Source organism: Scardinius erythrophthalmus, assembly GCF_964197995.2.
Source record: "Scardinius erythrophthalmus genome assembly, chromosome: 2".
NCBI lineage: Eukaryota > Metazoa > Chordata > Actinopteri > Cypriniformes > Leuciscidae > Scardinius > Scardinius erythrophthalmus.
Genome location: NC_138222.1, coordinates 65,101,826 through 65,119,410, shown reverse-complemented (window position 1 = coordinate 65,119,410; position 17,585 = coordinate 65,101,826). Strand labels below are relative to the sequence as shown.

At 44.5% G+C, this 17,585-nt stretch overlaps 1 protein-coding gene across 1 annotated transcript in view; it reads left to right on the top strand.

Moving 5' to 3' along the window:
- LOC308686992 (uncharacterized protein) overlaps positions 1-17,585 on the top strand; it is a 57,786-nt gene that overhangs the window by 828 nt on the left and 39,373 nt on the right. The window lies entirely within an intron of this gene.

Here is a 17,585-nt window from a genome sequence, read left to right as displayed (position 1 = left end):
TATGGGATTATTTTTGTGCCTTTAACATTGAATGCAACTTTTCAATAAACTAATGGAAATGGACACTGAATAAAATGTCTTATTGAACCCGGCAAATAGGCAAAATCCACTTCAGTCACAAGCGTTTCTTGTGAGAGTACATGTGACTGTAGTGTATATTTGCCAGAGTTACTTCCTGTGTTTTTACAACTGAAGATTGTGTTCGGATTAAAGGGTAAGTTAACCCAAAAATGAAAATTCTGTCAGTAATTACTCACCCTCATGTTGTTCCAACCGCGTAAGACCTTCGTTCATCTTCGGAACACAAATTAAGATATTTTTGATTAAATCTGAGCCTTGTCTCACTCCTCCATAGGCTGCTAGGTGGCCCAAAACTTGCTGGCCCAGAAAAGTTATTAAAGAGATCGTTAATATAGTCCAAGTGACTACAGTGGCTCAATCTTAAGTTTATCAAGCGACGAGAATACTTTTTGTGCGCAAAAACAAACAAAAATAACGACTTTATTCCACTATTCGTTTCCTTCTCTCTGGGCCTCGTAGTGTTTTTGCGCTGCGCGTCTGTGTTATACGCAGGCTTGGGAGGGTTACTTTAAAAATGTATTCCGTTACAGTTACGAATTACTTCATAAAAAAAGTATTTAGTAACGTAATCCAAGTACTATAATATGAAAGTAATGTAACTGATTACTTTTGGATTACTTCAAGGTCACATATATAAATAAAGTCAAGCAAGAAGAAATTATATAAAAAAAAAAAACCTTTTATTTATTAAGAATTTGGTCCAGTGTACAATATTTGCAAAATATACACACAGGCCTGAATGTAATAATATTAAATATAATATAATAATCTGAATATATATACCTTAATATAATAATAATAATTATAATAATAATAAAAATGTAAGGGCTATACAGACATCTAGTGGCTAATGTATGGTATTACAGATTATTTTGTTTTATTTTTAACTAATTTTTAACTAAAAAATAAAAACACAACATTTAAAATGTTTACACAATCTACATATTAGTTTATTTTAAAATAGCCCTGCATGTTGACTAAACCCGTGATCTTTCTAAATTTGCCTGACTGAACTTGGGGCGTTGCGTTGGCAGTGGGAGTTCCCCCTTACCTAGACAGCGAACATCCCGTTATGAGAGAAAAAGATTAAGAAAGGACATTTTGGGTAAAAAAGCTACTCTCCTAATTTCTGCAAAATAGCAGCGGAATTTCCATGAATTAAAAGCGATTTTACCCGCAGGCAGCATCGTTTCTGCTAGCAGCAGTGATTCAATCTGCGTCTGAGGAGATTGTAGCTGTTATTTGCGCATTCACCAGCGCGTGGCACACGTGAGTCATTACTGGCAACAGAACCAGGAACTACTGTATTCAAGCAGCGCTTAATATAGTGTTATTATGCCAAAATACTTATTTATTTAGTTTTAAATGAAACCATTGTAATCCTGAAAGTATTCCCCCTTTTTTCAAAATGTAACTATAATCTGATTACTATGTTTTCTGACGTAACTGTAACGGATTACAGTTACTGGATTTTTGTATCCTGATTACATAACGCCGTTACATGTATTCCGTTACTCCCCAACCCTGGTTACACGTCATCACGCATCACACACATGACCAGCGTCGGCCAATAGTGAGCCTACGTGGTGACGTGCAACACAGATGCGCTGCGCAAATACACTATGTAAACTAACTCGAGGCCCAGAGAGAAGGAAATAAACCCACAGCATTTTAGGTCGGGGAGTTCGGTATGGACTTGATTTATTTTTTTTTTTTATTAAATCTTTATTAAGATACAAACAGTAAGACACACAAATAAAGTCATTAATACATAACAAAAAATAGTTGACAAGAGCAGAGCCAGGGGGTGTTTCAAATAAATACATTAAGATAGACCATAACTGAATGGTTTTAGCAGCCTTCTTATTTATTAAGTCAAGTCAAGTCATCTTCATTTATAGGGCCCTATTTTAACGATCTGAAACGCAATTGTCAAAGCGCAAAGCGCAAGTAACTTTGTGGGCGGGTCTTGGCTCTGTTGCTATTTTCCAGGCGGGATAAATGACTCTTGCGCCAGGCGCAAATCTAAAATGGGTTGGTCTGAAGTCGCTTCATTATTCATAGGTGTGGTTTGGGCGTAACGTGAAATTAAACCAATTAAACCTGCAAAATAGCAAGAAGGAACGTTTGCGCCTGAACACGCCTCCTTTTTTGCGCTGAACCGCCCTGGGAGCGCAAGTTCATTCCCTAGTTTAGCGACGTGCTTCTGTGGAGGGGAAAACGCGCTTTGCGCGGGTGCAAAATAGGAATGATACATGGAGGCGGTGTACAAAGTCAATTGAGCTGGGTGCAAGATAGGGCCCATATAGCGCTTTTAACAATGTAGATTGTTTCAAAGCAGCTTTACAGAGATACGCGTATAATTTAAGGTAACAGAGATGAGAGTTCTGATTGATTTGCTTCCGTCGCAACGATCATTTGTTATTAAATTAGGGGCCGCTAAGACGACACCATTCTCTATACACAGACTTTAAAGGGGTCGTGACATGAGAAACCAAATTTGCCTTGATCTTTTGGTATATAAGAGGTCTTTTTACCCTTAAAACGTCCTGCAAGTTTCATAGCTTAAGACGTCCTCCCCATTCTAAACGAATCATTTATTTAATCAAGCTCTAAATACAGCTCGTTCTGGATCCATGGTATGAAGTGACGTCACGGTACGAAGTGACGTAGCAGTCGTTTGCATATGACTGCCTCCAGCGTAAGACAACTACGCTTCAAGCGCAAGATAACTACGTCTCATTTCATCATCGCATGTGTCACACGCTTCACATGTGTTCAGTCGACGTGCAGCGAGTGGGTCTGTTTACAAGAGATGTCATGCAGATGTGCTGTTCCTGGCTGTGGACAAACAACATGTTTGAATAATATACGCTGCTGAAAGATCTAGACGTCAGGGGAAGATGGATGCAGTTTATTTTTTGCAGACGTCCCAGTCACGGCACGGCAGTGTTAATTTAAGCGTGTTCTTCACATTTCAAGAAAGAGTGACTGTTGGGAACAATCGCAGTATGATACTGGCTTTGCCAGAAAACTTTTGTATAAGATAAGGTCGTGTGGACTATTCTGGGCTCAACAACGACACGCAAACTGTAAGTAATGTGGGCTATTTAAAACTTATAGCCTACATTTTAAAACTTTTAAAGTGTAAGTTGCAGGTTAAATTTTTTACGAAGTAATGCAATGTGTTTATTAAACATAAAGATAAGAACCGTCCACCATTGTTTTTTATACCAAAAATGCTGATATAATACGAAAAGTTGGCACTTTTAACAGTGGTTTTAACCGCTCCCGCTCTCTTCCACTAGATGGGGCGTGACGTCATAAGAGGAACTCACTAGTAGAGTTACCGTACGCTAGCAGCTATAGATGCCTTACATAACTTCAGAAAAGTTGGTTGTATGTTTTATTTGATAAAAAAAATTATGGATAAAATAACTCCATTGTAAACATACTTGTGTGTGCTGACTTCAAGGGGACCGTGATCCTGCCTGAAATGAGAATAAGCTATTCGCAAAACAAACGGGTTCAGGCACGTCAGATCAGCCGGTCGGGGGTCCAGCTGTTCCACTAAACTCCAAAACGCGTTCACCTCACGGCAGCACACACTCTCCACTGCTGATAGCCCACACAAACACAGTGATGGGGACATCGATCTCTCTTTTTCTTTTCTGACAATAAACATCGCTAATTAAATCGTGAGAAATTGATAACGCGTGGATTGAGGAAGGGTATTAGGCCTACATGACGTTTGAGGCGTCGATGAGACTAGCGATTGATGCCTGTGCAGTGTGTGCATCTCTAACGTTACAGCTCTGATTTGGACTGACTTAATGTAAGTAAATAATGTCTTCAGTTCAGTCGTTGTCCCTCCTTGCTATTCTACATGACGGCAATATTTTGAAAAGACTTGCTTGTTCCCTTATTATCCGGGTTAAGTTTGCATCAGGCTAGACTAGCTCTAACGTAGCTAACGTTACTCGCCGACACCTGGCCAACCCTCCACTAATTCTCCTCACACCAAGCATTAATAACTCTTTGAGTGCCATGGCTCCCCTCTCTCACGCCTGATCGGTTAAAAATTGTAGGGCTGTGGTCCATAAAGAATTTGATGGTTTCCCACATCCTCAGTCGTTCTCCAAATAGCCACAATACAGTAAGAATCTAGCAGAGTATGGGCTGCGAGTTCCTCTTATGACGTCATCACCCAGTAACTGAAAAAACACGCTACCTTTGAAGAAACCCCAATAAATGTTATTTTAAAGGTGCAATGTGTGATATTTCTGAGGATCTATTGACAGAAATGCAATATAAGATCCATAACTATGTTTTCAGTGGTGTATAAAGACCTTACTTAATGAACCGTTATGTTTTTATTACCTTAGAATGAGTCATTTATATGTACATAACCGCGGCCACCCCCTTCTATGAAGGGCGACATATCGTGACGTCATGTTTCTACCGTAGCCGACAGCGAACAGACAGCGCTACAGAGCGCGTTTCATCACTAACTTGAATGAGAAGCAGCAGAAAAAGACGCGGCTTCCTACGTCGGCCACCGTAGCCTCTCATTCGAGTTTGAAATTTCAAGGAAAGGCCGCGAATTATTGACCGGTTGCAATTCGCAAATCTCACCACTAGATGCCGCTAAAAATCACACACTGCACCTTTAAAGCATTTTAAGACAGAAATAATTAAATATATACATATAGAGCACTTTAATTTACACATTAATTGGCTGTTGTGGTTAACCTGCAACTTACACTTTAAAAAACGTTAATTGCAGTTTAATTCATTATGAATAATCACCGTGTTTTTACTTAGTTTAGACTACTTATTGTTTTCATGACCGTCGTGTTCATGCCCTGTAGGCTATTAAAAGATGTTGGCTGTCAAACTGAATAGTTTCACACTTTCTATGTGGACGGGCTGATGCATTCTTAGTTGTGTTGATGGTTCGTTTCCTCTGATTCCGACTCAAACATCATTGCAATCGCCTCGCATGCATCACCCGTTACTATGGTAACGGCAAACACAGCTCTGCAAAATCTGCACGTTTTGAAAAGGGGGCGTTAACAGTTTATCCAATCATAACAGTGGGTGTTAACACTGAACTCTTAAAGGGGAAACACCCCCAAAACAGACTGTTTGAAAAGGTCATAAATCACTCAATTTTAAACGTTTTTTGTCCAAAAAACTATAGTAATACTATAATTGCACCTAAGGGAACATAATAAAAGAAAAGAAAAAAACAATGTCATGACCCCTTTAAACGCGAACCTGTGAGAAACGCTGATGGTGTTCACATGCGCATTTAGAATGGGTTCTCAGGGCTCCAGACTGCGAGTCCATTTTTCCTGCCGGTGCGACCAAATATTTATTTAGGTCGCTCTGGTGCGACCACAACGTTGCCGAGCAGCAAATCCAAACAAAATGAAAGCGGAACGAAAATGCGCTACTCCTTTATGCTCCACGGACCGTTTATTAGTTCGGATCAATAATAGACAGCGCAGCCCATAGATATAATATATAAACGCGTTTATATATGATATCTATGGCGCAGCCTATGAGCGCAGCAGCCCGAACTTGCCAGTTGCGGGCCGATCTCGATCACGCGACACTGTTACTAGGAGATCCAGTGAAGAAATCCATTGAATTCGGATTTAATGTAGTAACTGTGCCGCTGCCCTCAGATGTTAGTCTGGTGCCTGTGAACTTAAAATAAAACTGCACATTGTAATATCTGTACATTAATGCCTCGTTTCCACTGAGCAGTACGGTACGGTACGGGACAGTATGGTACGGTTCGGGTCTGTTAACCATGATCTGGCTAGCGTTTCCACTGCCAACAGTACCCTTACTTGATAGGCGTGGTGTTTCGATCGACGTCATTTTCGCGCGAAGAAGAACATAGTAAACTACAATGGATGACATGCAGCAGATCTTGTTCTTGCTCCTCGACATGTTTGTCACAAGAAGACATTAGGCTTTTCTCAATATCAAGTAGCCTACGCAAAGTTTGTACTTGCCATGTGCGAGTTTCAGTTTTATCAATAATAGCCTATATAAAAGTTTAAGTAAAAGGTACAAGAAGCTATACAATAAGAAATAAAGCAAACAATTCAGTCAAATATCCAAATGCAGCGCTCTAGTCTAACATTACAACAGCTAACAGTTAAGTTAAATACAAATAGCCTATAACGTTAATATGAAACTAAACTTAGCCCTCAGCCAAAACGATTGACAGGGAACTCATTATATATTCACGAGAGCAAAGATCGCCCGTTAGGTCTACACCATAGACTGTAAAAAGGGTCTACACAAGACGAATTATGTTTAACCACTACCGTCGGAGTCAGCGACGAACAGCCGAGGAAAGGCTCATCCAGCCGGGAAACATGAGCGCCGAGCCCCGCTGAACGCATGGATCTCACAACCGGGGGGAATTTTTTTTTTTATAAATAAACCACAGATTTGAGCTTTAAACAACTACATTCTCGCCTGAAAAACTCTTAAAATTACATTTCGTGATACAGTAACAGTAGTATTATATTAAACTTTATATTAAAAAATGGCGCTTCTTATGTTGTCATTCCCCTTGTAGCACGCGCAAGTGACTATTCTCTGTCAACCAATCAACGTCCTGCAGTGAGTCTAGCTCCACCTTTTAGTACCGTTCCACTGTGCTAGGTACCCCAATGGAAGGGTACCTAAAAAGTGGTACGGTACGGTTCGGCATTTTGGTACCATTCACAACTTTTGATAGTGTTAACGCAAAATAAATGCGTACCGTTCTGTACCGTACCGTACTGCTCAGTGGAAACGAGGCATAAGTCTATTTATTATTAAATAATTTGTCAGTAGTTATTTTGGGGGAAATTTGAATAATTGCATTGCAAGTTGATTTAAGGTGTGCCCCTAAATTTTCTGCTTGCGCTCCTAAAATTTTCAGTCAGGGGCTACAGCGCTCCTAGTAAAAAAAGTTAGTCTGGAGCCCTGTTCTATAGTTATGTGCGTTTGAATATATGTGCGCAGGTTTGGAATTCCCTACAAGCCAAGCCTAAACAAAGTACTTGTCTTATACATTTTGATAAATAATTTTATTTTATTTTATTTTGTCACTTCGGGGTAGAAACGCTAAACGAATTTTCCCGACAACACCTTATCTGTAGAGTGGTAACGGGATCCTCCATAAGGAGAGACTAGTTAGCACTTCAGCACTGCGTTGTCATCGAATCATAGATGGATTTGATGTATTGTTCCGTCTCCTTACCAAAAGCAATACAAGAAGGTTTAGAATTACTAAATTTTGCTTTGTGAATATGATATTTCCCTAAAATGATCAAAAGATTAATTAGGTATATTTCTTTCTGTTTCTTACTCTTGATATCATGGAAACGTACTCAGCTACTAACGTAACCACGGTTCTCTCTAGAAGAGGGAACGAGTACTGCGTCAACTGACACTGTAGGAAAGATTCATCATTTTCTCGAGATATTGAAGACAAAAATTATCCTTAATTTTGAAATAATGTAACACGTTGCGGCAGCATGCAGACATAGGCGAGACAGCTCGCGCGCCTATTGGCTGCCCTGCGGCAACTGCAGCAGCCTATCGAGAGAGGCCTCTCGTGACGACAGATCCAATTATCCAACTGCGTCATATCCCGCCGAAACAGGCATGGCTTAAGCCTATAAATATGCTCGAAAGGCTGATATAGACTGGTTTTTCATCGCCAAAGTGAACCAGAGCGTGCTGCAGGCACGGCACAGATACGCAGTACTCGTTCCCTCTTCTAGAGAGAACAGAGGTTACGTTAGTAACTCTCATACTGTGTCGACTGACGCTGTGGGAACACAGTGCAGAACACTGTGCATGCTGAGATCCAACACCAAAGTCCCAAGGGCAGGTGCCCAGGGCTCATATAGTGCATGACCACCAGAGACTCACAGAGAGTCTGGGAAGAGGGGCTAGAACAGCATCATTCCCTTATAAGAAGTAGTGTCCTATAAGGAGCTACTATAACAATAGTTTATCATACAGTCAGGGTGAAAACTCGTCCTGGACTGACGAACATTACGGGTCTTACAAACTGCCCATAGAGACATATAGTCAGTCAGCGAGCGAGCAAAGCTCGAGCAGTTTACAGTATTCTGGGCCGATAGCATCGGGGCAGACAATACTATTTGTGTTTGTTTGAGACCGAGAGCAGCCTAGCCTGCAGGGCGGGAACCTCTAGGTTATAAAACCTTATAAATGTAGACGGGGAGGCCCAGCCTGCCGCCATACAGATATCTTGCAAGGAGATCCCACTAGACCTAGCCCACAACAAGGCCATGCTCTGACACCTAACAGGCACTGCAGGCCCTTAGAAGTGTAAGTCAGCGCAATGGCATTAACTATCCATATAGATAGACTCCGTTTCCATATAGAAGAGACTAGAGTTCTCAACGGGTCGGTTCGGCCCGACAAACCCGACGGGACCCGCGGGTTCGGGCCGGGTTCGGGTCAAAAATATAATCAAATGACTCGGGTCGGGTCGGGCCTCGGGCTTAATCTTTTCGTCTCAGTAAAAAAAAAAAACATTTATTAATCATCGCTGCTGTTCACCGTAAAGAAAGTCTGGCTGCTGCGTCTAACGTGCATCATGGAGAGGGACGGGGGCAGACCTGACACCGCTGCGTGCACGCCTTTAGCCTGGAGAAGAAGATGGAGTTGGTGAGAAGTAAACTTGCCGCAGGTGAATTCACCGTCGCTACTACAGCCTATTTATATATTTAAAGTTTATTGTTTCAGTTGTTTGTATTGTTAAAAGGCGTGAACATTAAAGGTTGATTTGAATTCCCATCTGCTGGTCATGATAATACGTGTATGAGAGAAAAAAAAATCCGACGCGGCATCGGGCCGCGGGCCGGGTTCGGACAGATAATTCATGTTTGTCTGTCAGGTTACATCGGGTCCGGGCTTTGAAAGCCACGGGCCGGGTCGGGTCGGGTTGTAATTTTCAGGCCCGTTGAGAACTCTAGAAGAGACTATATGGACTATACGGGGGGAAAAGCATAGAGCAGGCAACGGGGCCAGACGTGGGCCAGCGAATCCCTGCTCTTGGAGAAAAACTCCGGACAATGAGCGTTTTCTTGAGACGCAAACAGGTCTACCTTCGCTCTGCCGAATGTCTTCCACAGCAGTTGGACTGTCTGCGGGTGTAGAGACCATTCTCCTGCCGGAACATTGTTCCTGGACAGTCTGTCTGGTCCTATATTCAGGTGACCTGGTACATGCGCTGCTTGTAGCGAGCGCAGATTGTGCTGGGCCCAGACCAGAAGGCGTTCCATCAGCCTGTAAAGGTTTCGGGACCTGATACCGCCCTGGTGATTCTTATGAATTCTCTGAAAACTTTCTGAGCGGGACTATAGACCCGCAGCGGAAGGATTTCCTCATGGGCTGAATATTCAGTCTGCGCTGTGGCGATAGTTGTGCTGTCATAGACAGCGAGTCCAGTTCTGTGCCCAGAAAAGATATTTCCTGACTGGGAGGCAGTGAACTCTTCGCCCAATTGACTTTGAGACCCAGATTCTCGAGATGTTCGAGTAATATGGCCATGTGTTCTACGAGCTCTGAGTGTGATTAAGCTAGAATAAGCCAATCGTCCAAATAATTCAGAACTCGCATGCCCCGAAGTTTCAGGGGTGCCAGCGCCGCGTCCATGCACATTGTAAATGTATGAGGTGCTAGGGACAGGCCGAACAGGAGGACTGTATATTGATATGCCTGGCCCTCGAAAGCGAATCTCAAAAATCGCCTGTGACGTGACGCTATTTGTATTTGGAAATACGTATCCTTCAGATCTATTGACATAAACCAGTCCCCTTTTTATATTTTTTATAAGTCCCCTTGATTTTCCTGGTTGTGAGCATTCTGAACCGGCGTTTTGAAAGCACTTTGTTCAGCTGTCTTAGATCTAGAATGGGTCTGAGACCCCCGTCTTTTTTCGGTACCAGAAAATATCTGCTGTATAGACCTCCTTCGCTCAGAGCTTCAGATAAAGGCTCTACGGCCCCTGTGCTCAACAGTTTCGCTATTTCGGCACAAAGTAGATGTGCTACTTCCTTTTCTACCGTAGATTCGATTCGCGCCGCATAACGGCAGGGACGTCGAGCGATCTGTAGCGAATAGCCTCTCTTTATAATGTTCAGCACCCATTCTGAAAACCCGGGAAGCTTTGCACATGCACTTGCATGAATAGCTAGGGGTTGAATGAGATCTGGGCTCTGGCTGCGACATGGTAGCGACCGGAGAGCTTCGGTATGCTGTAACATGGACGCTGTGCTCGCAGCGTTCGAGGCGGGGGGCGCGCTGATCACAGCGGGCAGCCTGCGTGCGCTCAAAACTCTTAGCTGAGAAAGAGTGAGCGGGGCGAGCCCCGTGGGGATTGTCATGTCTGTGAGTGAATGTGGGCGCGGGACAGCGGGCACATTTACTGCACTGAAAACACCGTCGGCTTAAGCTGATCTCAAAATGTTGTTCGGCCAACACTAGGGCAAGAGCTTCTTTCTTAATGGTGGAATATACCTGTTGATGTCAATTAAATTTCTTAGAAAAGTAACTTACAGGATGTTGAACCTGGTTCGAATTCTCCTGCAAGAGAAGAGCGCCCGCACCACAAGCACTCGCATCAATTGCAAGACTAAAAGACTTTTCAAAATTCAGAGTTGTCAAAACAGGGGCACATTCCAGCAAAGCCTTACAATTTTGGAAAGCCTGCTGACAGGACCCAGACCACTGAAAAGATAACTTCGGACTCAATAAATTGGTAAGAGGTGAGACTACACTGGCAAAATTTTTGCAAAAACTCTGATAATATCCCACCATGCCGAGAAATCGTCACAATTCACGACAAGTGGTGGGAGCTGGAAAGTTACAAATGGCTTCTACCTTAGTCGCAATGGGTTTTACACAAACATTTCCCACTAACTTACCCAAATAGGTAACGGTTGCCATCGCAAATTCAGACTTAGCGAGATTAACTGTAAGATTTGACTGAAAAAGTTCCTTAATCTGGTTAAGATGCTCAGACCAGGAGGAACTATACAGCACGACATCATCAAGATATGCCTCACATCCTGAGATTCCATACAGTATACGGTTTACGAGTCGCTGGAAAGTCGCGGGTGCATTACGAACTCCGAAAGGCATTACCGTATACTGCATGAAAGTATCAGGCGTAACGTAGGCAGATAATTCCTTCGCACGACTAGTCAAAGGCACCTGCCAATACCCCTTTAAGAGGTCGAATTTACTGATGTAACGGGCAGAGCCAACATGATCGACGCAGTCATTAACTCGAGGTAAAGGGAAACAGTCCAGACATGTCATACTTCATCCCAGACTAAAAAAAATGTCATGCTTCTATACAAAATCTTCGAGCTAGAGCGCATTGAATCAGTGCGAACAAAAGCGGAGCTAGTGTGCGAGTGAGCCATTTTATCAGAGCAATGTTGTCAACGTCAGTGAGTATTTGCATTAGATTATTATTATTATTATTATTATTATAATTATAATTATTATTATTATTATTATTATTATTATTATTATTATTATTATTATTATTATTATTTAATGGCATCAATAAAGCTGATGAAGTGTTGGGTCTTCTTTTTGCGGACTCTGATGATGACAGTGATTCTAAAAGTGAAAGTAGCCCTACACCAAGCACAAACGGTGAAACCTTTGCCCAATGTCAGTGGTGGGAACAATGTTTCCCAGGGTCTTTAGAGTGTTTATCGTGAAGTTAGCAGGCGTGTTAGTGTTGTGGTGAACGAGGCGGGAGATTTGTACAGATTTTTACCGCGCTAGCCAGCTTTGTCTTCTGACAGTGTGCCTCTCCGCAATCGCGGTGACAGTATTGGGGTGGAGGCTTTGTCTAATGCAACTGGGTATGTTAGATGAGGTCGAAGTATTCATAGGACAGTTAGGGGGTAACGTGGAGACAGGGTGGGGAGTCGCAATGACAATGACAGTAGTCTGAGCTGTGCACACTCGGAGCGCGCGCGCGCGAGGCAGATCTGGCCGCGGCCGCGCTGCTCGTGTGTGACACGGGGAAGAGGGGCTATTATGAATAGTCTATCGCAAGCTGATGGGAATGCCGGCTTTGTGTGTCATATGAATAATATATATGTGCCCCATACATGGAATCAGAGTGCTACTGTATGTAGTAAATGGAAAATCTCTACAGCAAAAGGCCAACCGCTACATGTATTCGGTTTGTTTCTACCATTTATTAGTAATGATTTACACAGTTTGTTTACTACTTACTATTTACCTGAGCATTCAGTATTGTGCAATATAGCATACAGAAGGTGAGGGGCATTTTGGGGGGAAAGAAGTGCTGCATTTTATCATTTAAACGTGACATTGTAATCCCTACATAAACTTTTGGTTATCCTTAATATTTCTCTAATTTACAGAAAGTCTCTATCTTATTTATCACTTTTAAGATATAGCCTTTTGAGACTTCCAGTAATGACAGCGGACTGATCAATCGCGTTTTCAACTCTCCCGTTCCACGTTCCTGCTGTTCTTTATCTACCTTCACCCATCTTTCTCAAAAGTCATTATTTAGTTGCTTTATTGCTTCTTTATCATGCCCAAGCCGTCAAAACAGAACAAGCCGGACCATTCCCGAGGTTTTACGGAAGAATGTACTGATTCGAGCGAGGCTAGTGCTAGCAGTAGCCATGCGGTTAGCAATGAGAGCTCGTTACCTGATTTATCACATGGGGCTTTGTTGAAACACATTGCCGAAGTCGTTGCAGAAGAAGGTCGACACACGCAAAAGATGCTGAATGACTCTTTTGTTAAGCTGGAGTCGGGGCTGGACGTGAAAGTTGATTGCATCATAAAACGCATCGATGGGGTTGCTGCAGCCACCGACTCGCCAGGCTGAAACAGAAACTCGTATCTCCGTCCTGGAAGATGACATTGCTCCACTTAAAGGGAAATTGGCCGCACTCGAGAAGCTTAACTCGGCACTTACGTAGAAGGTTACGGATCTAGAGGGGCGTTCCAGACGGGACAACATCAGAATCCTTAACCTCAAGGAGTCCGTCGAGGGAAGTGACCCCCATACTTTTCTTTGAAACTTTCATTCCAAAACTTCTTGAGTTGTCAGTCCCGAATATCACAATTGACCGCGCACACCGAGGGCTCGGTACTCCTTCGGATGGTCGGCCTCGCCCTGTTATTATCAAGATTCATCGCTCTAGAGACGTCGCTACAATTCTGACCGCTGCTAGATGCATGGGCCAGCTTCAATACGAGGATCAACCTCTCCGTATCGCTCCTGACATTTTGCCAACAGTTCGTGCCGCGAGGAGAGCCTTCAATCCGATCTGAGCTGAGCTTATTAAGAAAGGCATCCGTCGGTCATGACTAAGCTTGTTAACTGTGACCAGACAGGCTTTATTAGGACTAGATTAGCATCTGATAGTGTTATGAGGTTACTCCATATAATACATGGGTCATCTTCGTTGACTCCTACTACCACGGTCCTTTCCTTAGATGCTATGAAAGCCTTTGATCGTCTGGAATGGCCATATTTGTGGTCTGTGTTGAAGCTCATGGCTCTGGGGTTCTCCTACATTCATATGATCAAGGTGCTGTATGCAAACTCCACAGCCATGGTTTTGACAGGTAAGACTTTTTCTTCACTGTTAAACATAGCCAGAGGTTCTCGACAGGGATGCTCTCTAAGCCTGCTTCTTTTTGCACTTTCGCTAGAGCCACTGGCCCAGACAATACGCATAGATAAAGGTATCACCCCAATCACAATGTGTGGGACCAACCATTATATTTCTTTGTATGCAGATGACATCCTTCTTTTTTTAGGCAATCCACTGCAATCCATTCCTAACATTTTAACTATTTTTGGCAGTTTTGGCAAGATTTCCGGATATAGAATAAATTGGACAAAGTCGGCAATTCTTCCACTAAATGACGCAATGAGAAACTTGGCACTACCCTCGGGTATACCAGTGGTCAAACAATTTAAGTGTTTGGGCATTATGATTGGTACTTCTGATTGTTAATTGGTAAGTGCCCAATAAAGATTGGCCAGTGTCGACAGTGGTTCGACAAAGGAATTCACTCCTTGGGTGACTTAATAGGTGATAAAGGCCTTCACTCCTTTGAAGAACTTTCCATTCAATTTAACCTTCAGAGCTCTACCTTTTTTTTTTTACTTACAGTTGAGGGCAGCCATGAAAACTTATGGGGTTCCTTGGTTGGCTCCTCTTAAAGATCACCCTTTACTTAAAGTGTTACGTGAGACTCGGGGAACAAGAGGGTTGGTTTCTAAATTATATAATTTGTTTCTGGAAAAAATGCAGCCTCCTCTGACAATAGACTCTTCATGGCGGGCAGACCTTTCCCCCAGTTTTAATTGGGACAGTGTTTGGGTGATGGTAATGCATGCCTCAAGAAATCCGGATCATCAACAAATCCATTTTAATTTTATTCATAGGACTTATATGACTCCACGAAAACTCTATAGTATGAAGCTTAAACCTGATCCTAATTGCACGCTGTGCCATACAGGGGAAATTGGTACTTTTTTCACATGATTTGGGAATGCCCTGGGGTTGCTTACTTTTGGAATATGGTTGAAGAAAGTTTATCCACTTTATTGAATGTTTCGGCCCCTTTGTCCCCATATGTTTTTATTTTAGATGATCTTTCTGATATCCAACTTAACAAAACTCAGAAACAAGTGTTTTTAGCTGGTTTGACAGCCGCTAAGAAAATAGTAGCAACGAGATGGAAACATCCACATTCTCTTAATAAGCAGTATTGGGTTCTGACATTTATAGATGTGGTGTATCTCGAATTGTCCACTGCACGCATTCATGGCGCAAGAGAGGACACCATTAGACTCTGGGCCCAAACATTGGAAAAACTCAAGGGTTTACTGAGTTGAATTAATACCCCCCCTTCCTCTCTGGTTTTATGGTCATTTTATTTTATTTTTATTGTTCTTGTTCATCTGGTTAATTTACTTTTTCCTTATTATTAATCATATATTTCAACTGTCGTAGATGTCTTTCAGCTCTATTCTCCTGTTTTTTTTTTTGTTTTTGTTTTTTTTTATGGATATTTTCTAACAATTCTAATATTCTGTAGTCCATCCATCCATCTTCTACCGCTTATCCGGGGCCGGGTCGCGGGGGCAGCAGTCTAAGCAGGGATGCCCAGACTTCCCTCTCCCTAGACACTTCCTCCAGCTCTTCCGGGGGGACACCGAGGCGTTCCCAGGCCAGCCGGGAGACATAGTCTCTCCAGCGTGTCCTAGGTCTTCCCCGGGGTCTCCTCCCGGTGGGACATGCCCTGAACACCTTCCCGGGAAGGCGTCCGGGAGGCATCCGGAAAAGATGCCCGAGCCACCTCAACTGACCCCTCTCGATGTGGAGGAGCAGCGGCTCTACTCTGAGCTCCTCCCGAGTGACCGAGCTTCTCACCCTATCTCTAAGGGATCGCCCAGCCACCCTGCGGAGAAAGCTCATTTCGGCCGCTTGTATCCGGGATCTTGTCCTTTCGGTCATGACCCACAGCTCATGACCATAGGTGAGAGTAGGAACGTAGATTGACTGGTAAATCGAGAGCTTCGCCTTGCGGCTCAGCTCCTTCTTCACCACGACAGACCGGTACAGGGACCGCATTACTGCAGAAGCTGCACCGATCCGCCTATCAATCTCCCGTTCCATCCTTCCCTCACTCGTGAACAAGACCCCAAGATACTTGAACTCCTCCACTTGAGGCAGGAGCTCTCCACCAATCTGAAGCGGGCAAACCACCCTTTTCCGACTGAGAACCATGGCCTCGGATTTGGAGGTGCTGATTTTCATCCCAGCCGCTTCACACTCGGCTGCAAACCGTCCCAGTGCATGCTGGAGGTCCTGGTTTGATGAGGCCAACACGACAACATCATCCGCAAAGAGCAGAGATGAAATCGTGTGGTCCCCAAACCTGACCCCCTCCGGCCCCTGGCTGCGCCTAGAAATTCTGTCCATAAAAATTATGAACAGAACCGGCGACAAAGGGCAGCCCTGCCGGAGTCCAACACGTACCGGGAACAAGTCTGACTTATTGCTGGCAATACGAACCAAGCTCCTGCTCCGGTCGTACAAGGACCGGATAACCCTTAGCAAAGGGCCCCGGACCCCATACTCCCGGAGCACCCTCCACAGGCCGCCGCGAGGGACACAGTCGAATGCCTTCTCCAAATCCACAAAGCACATGTGGATTGGTTGGGCAAACTCCCATGAGCCCTCCAGCACCCTGTAGAGGGTATAGAGCTGGTCCAGTGTTCCACGACCGGGACGAAAACCACACTGTTCCTCCTGAATCCGAGGTTCTACTATCGGCCGGATTCTCCTCTCCAGTACCCTGGCATAGACTTTCCCAGGGAGGCTGAGAAGTGTGATCCCCCTATAGTTGGAGCACACCCTCCGATCCCCCTTCTTGAAAAGAGGGACCACCACCCCGGTCTGCCAGTCCAAAGGTACTGTCCCCGACCGCCACGCGATGTTGCAGAGACGTGTCAGCCAAGACAGCCCCACAACATCCAGAGACTTGAGGTACTCAGGGCGGATCTCATCCACCCCCGGTGCCTTGCCACCGAGGAGTTTCTTGACTACCTCGGTGACTTCAGCTTGTGTAATGGACGAGTCCGCCTCCGAGCCCTCAGCCTCTGCTTCCTCAATGGAAGACGTGACGGCGGGATTGAGGAGATCCTCGAAGTATTCCTTCCACCGTCCGGTGATATCCCCAGTCGAGGTCAACAGCTGCCCACCTCCACTGTAAACAGCGTTGGTAGGGCACTGCTTCCCCCTCCTGAGGCGCCGGACGGTTTGCCAGAATCTCTTCGAGGCCGACCGATAGTCCTTCTCCATGGCCTCACCGAACTCCTCCCAGGCCCGAGTTTTTGCCTCCACAACCACCCGTGCTGCAGTCCGCTTGGCCCGTCGGTACCCATCAGCTGCCTCAGGAGTCCCACAAGCCAGCCAGGCCCGATAGGACTCCTTCTTCAGCTTGACGGCATCCCTTACTTCCGGTGTCCACCACCGGGTTCGGGGATTGCCGCCTCGACAGGCACCGGAGACCTTACGGCCACAGCTCCGAGTGGCCGCGTTGACAATGGAGGTGGAGAACATGGTCCACTCGGACTCAATATCTCCAGACTCCCTCGGGATCTGGTCGAAGCTCTGCCGGAGGTGGGAGTTGAAGATCTCTCTGACAGGAGATTCGGCCAAACGTTCCCAACAGACCCTCACAGTACGTTTGGGTCTGCCGAGTCTGTCCAGCTTCCTCCCCCACCATCGGATCCAACTCACCACCAGGTGGTGATCAGTTGACAGCTCCGCCCCTCTCTTCACCCGAGTGTCCAAGACATACGGCCGGAGGTCGGATGAAACGACCACAAAGTCGATCATCGACCTCCGGCCTAGGGT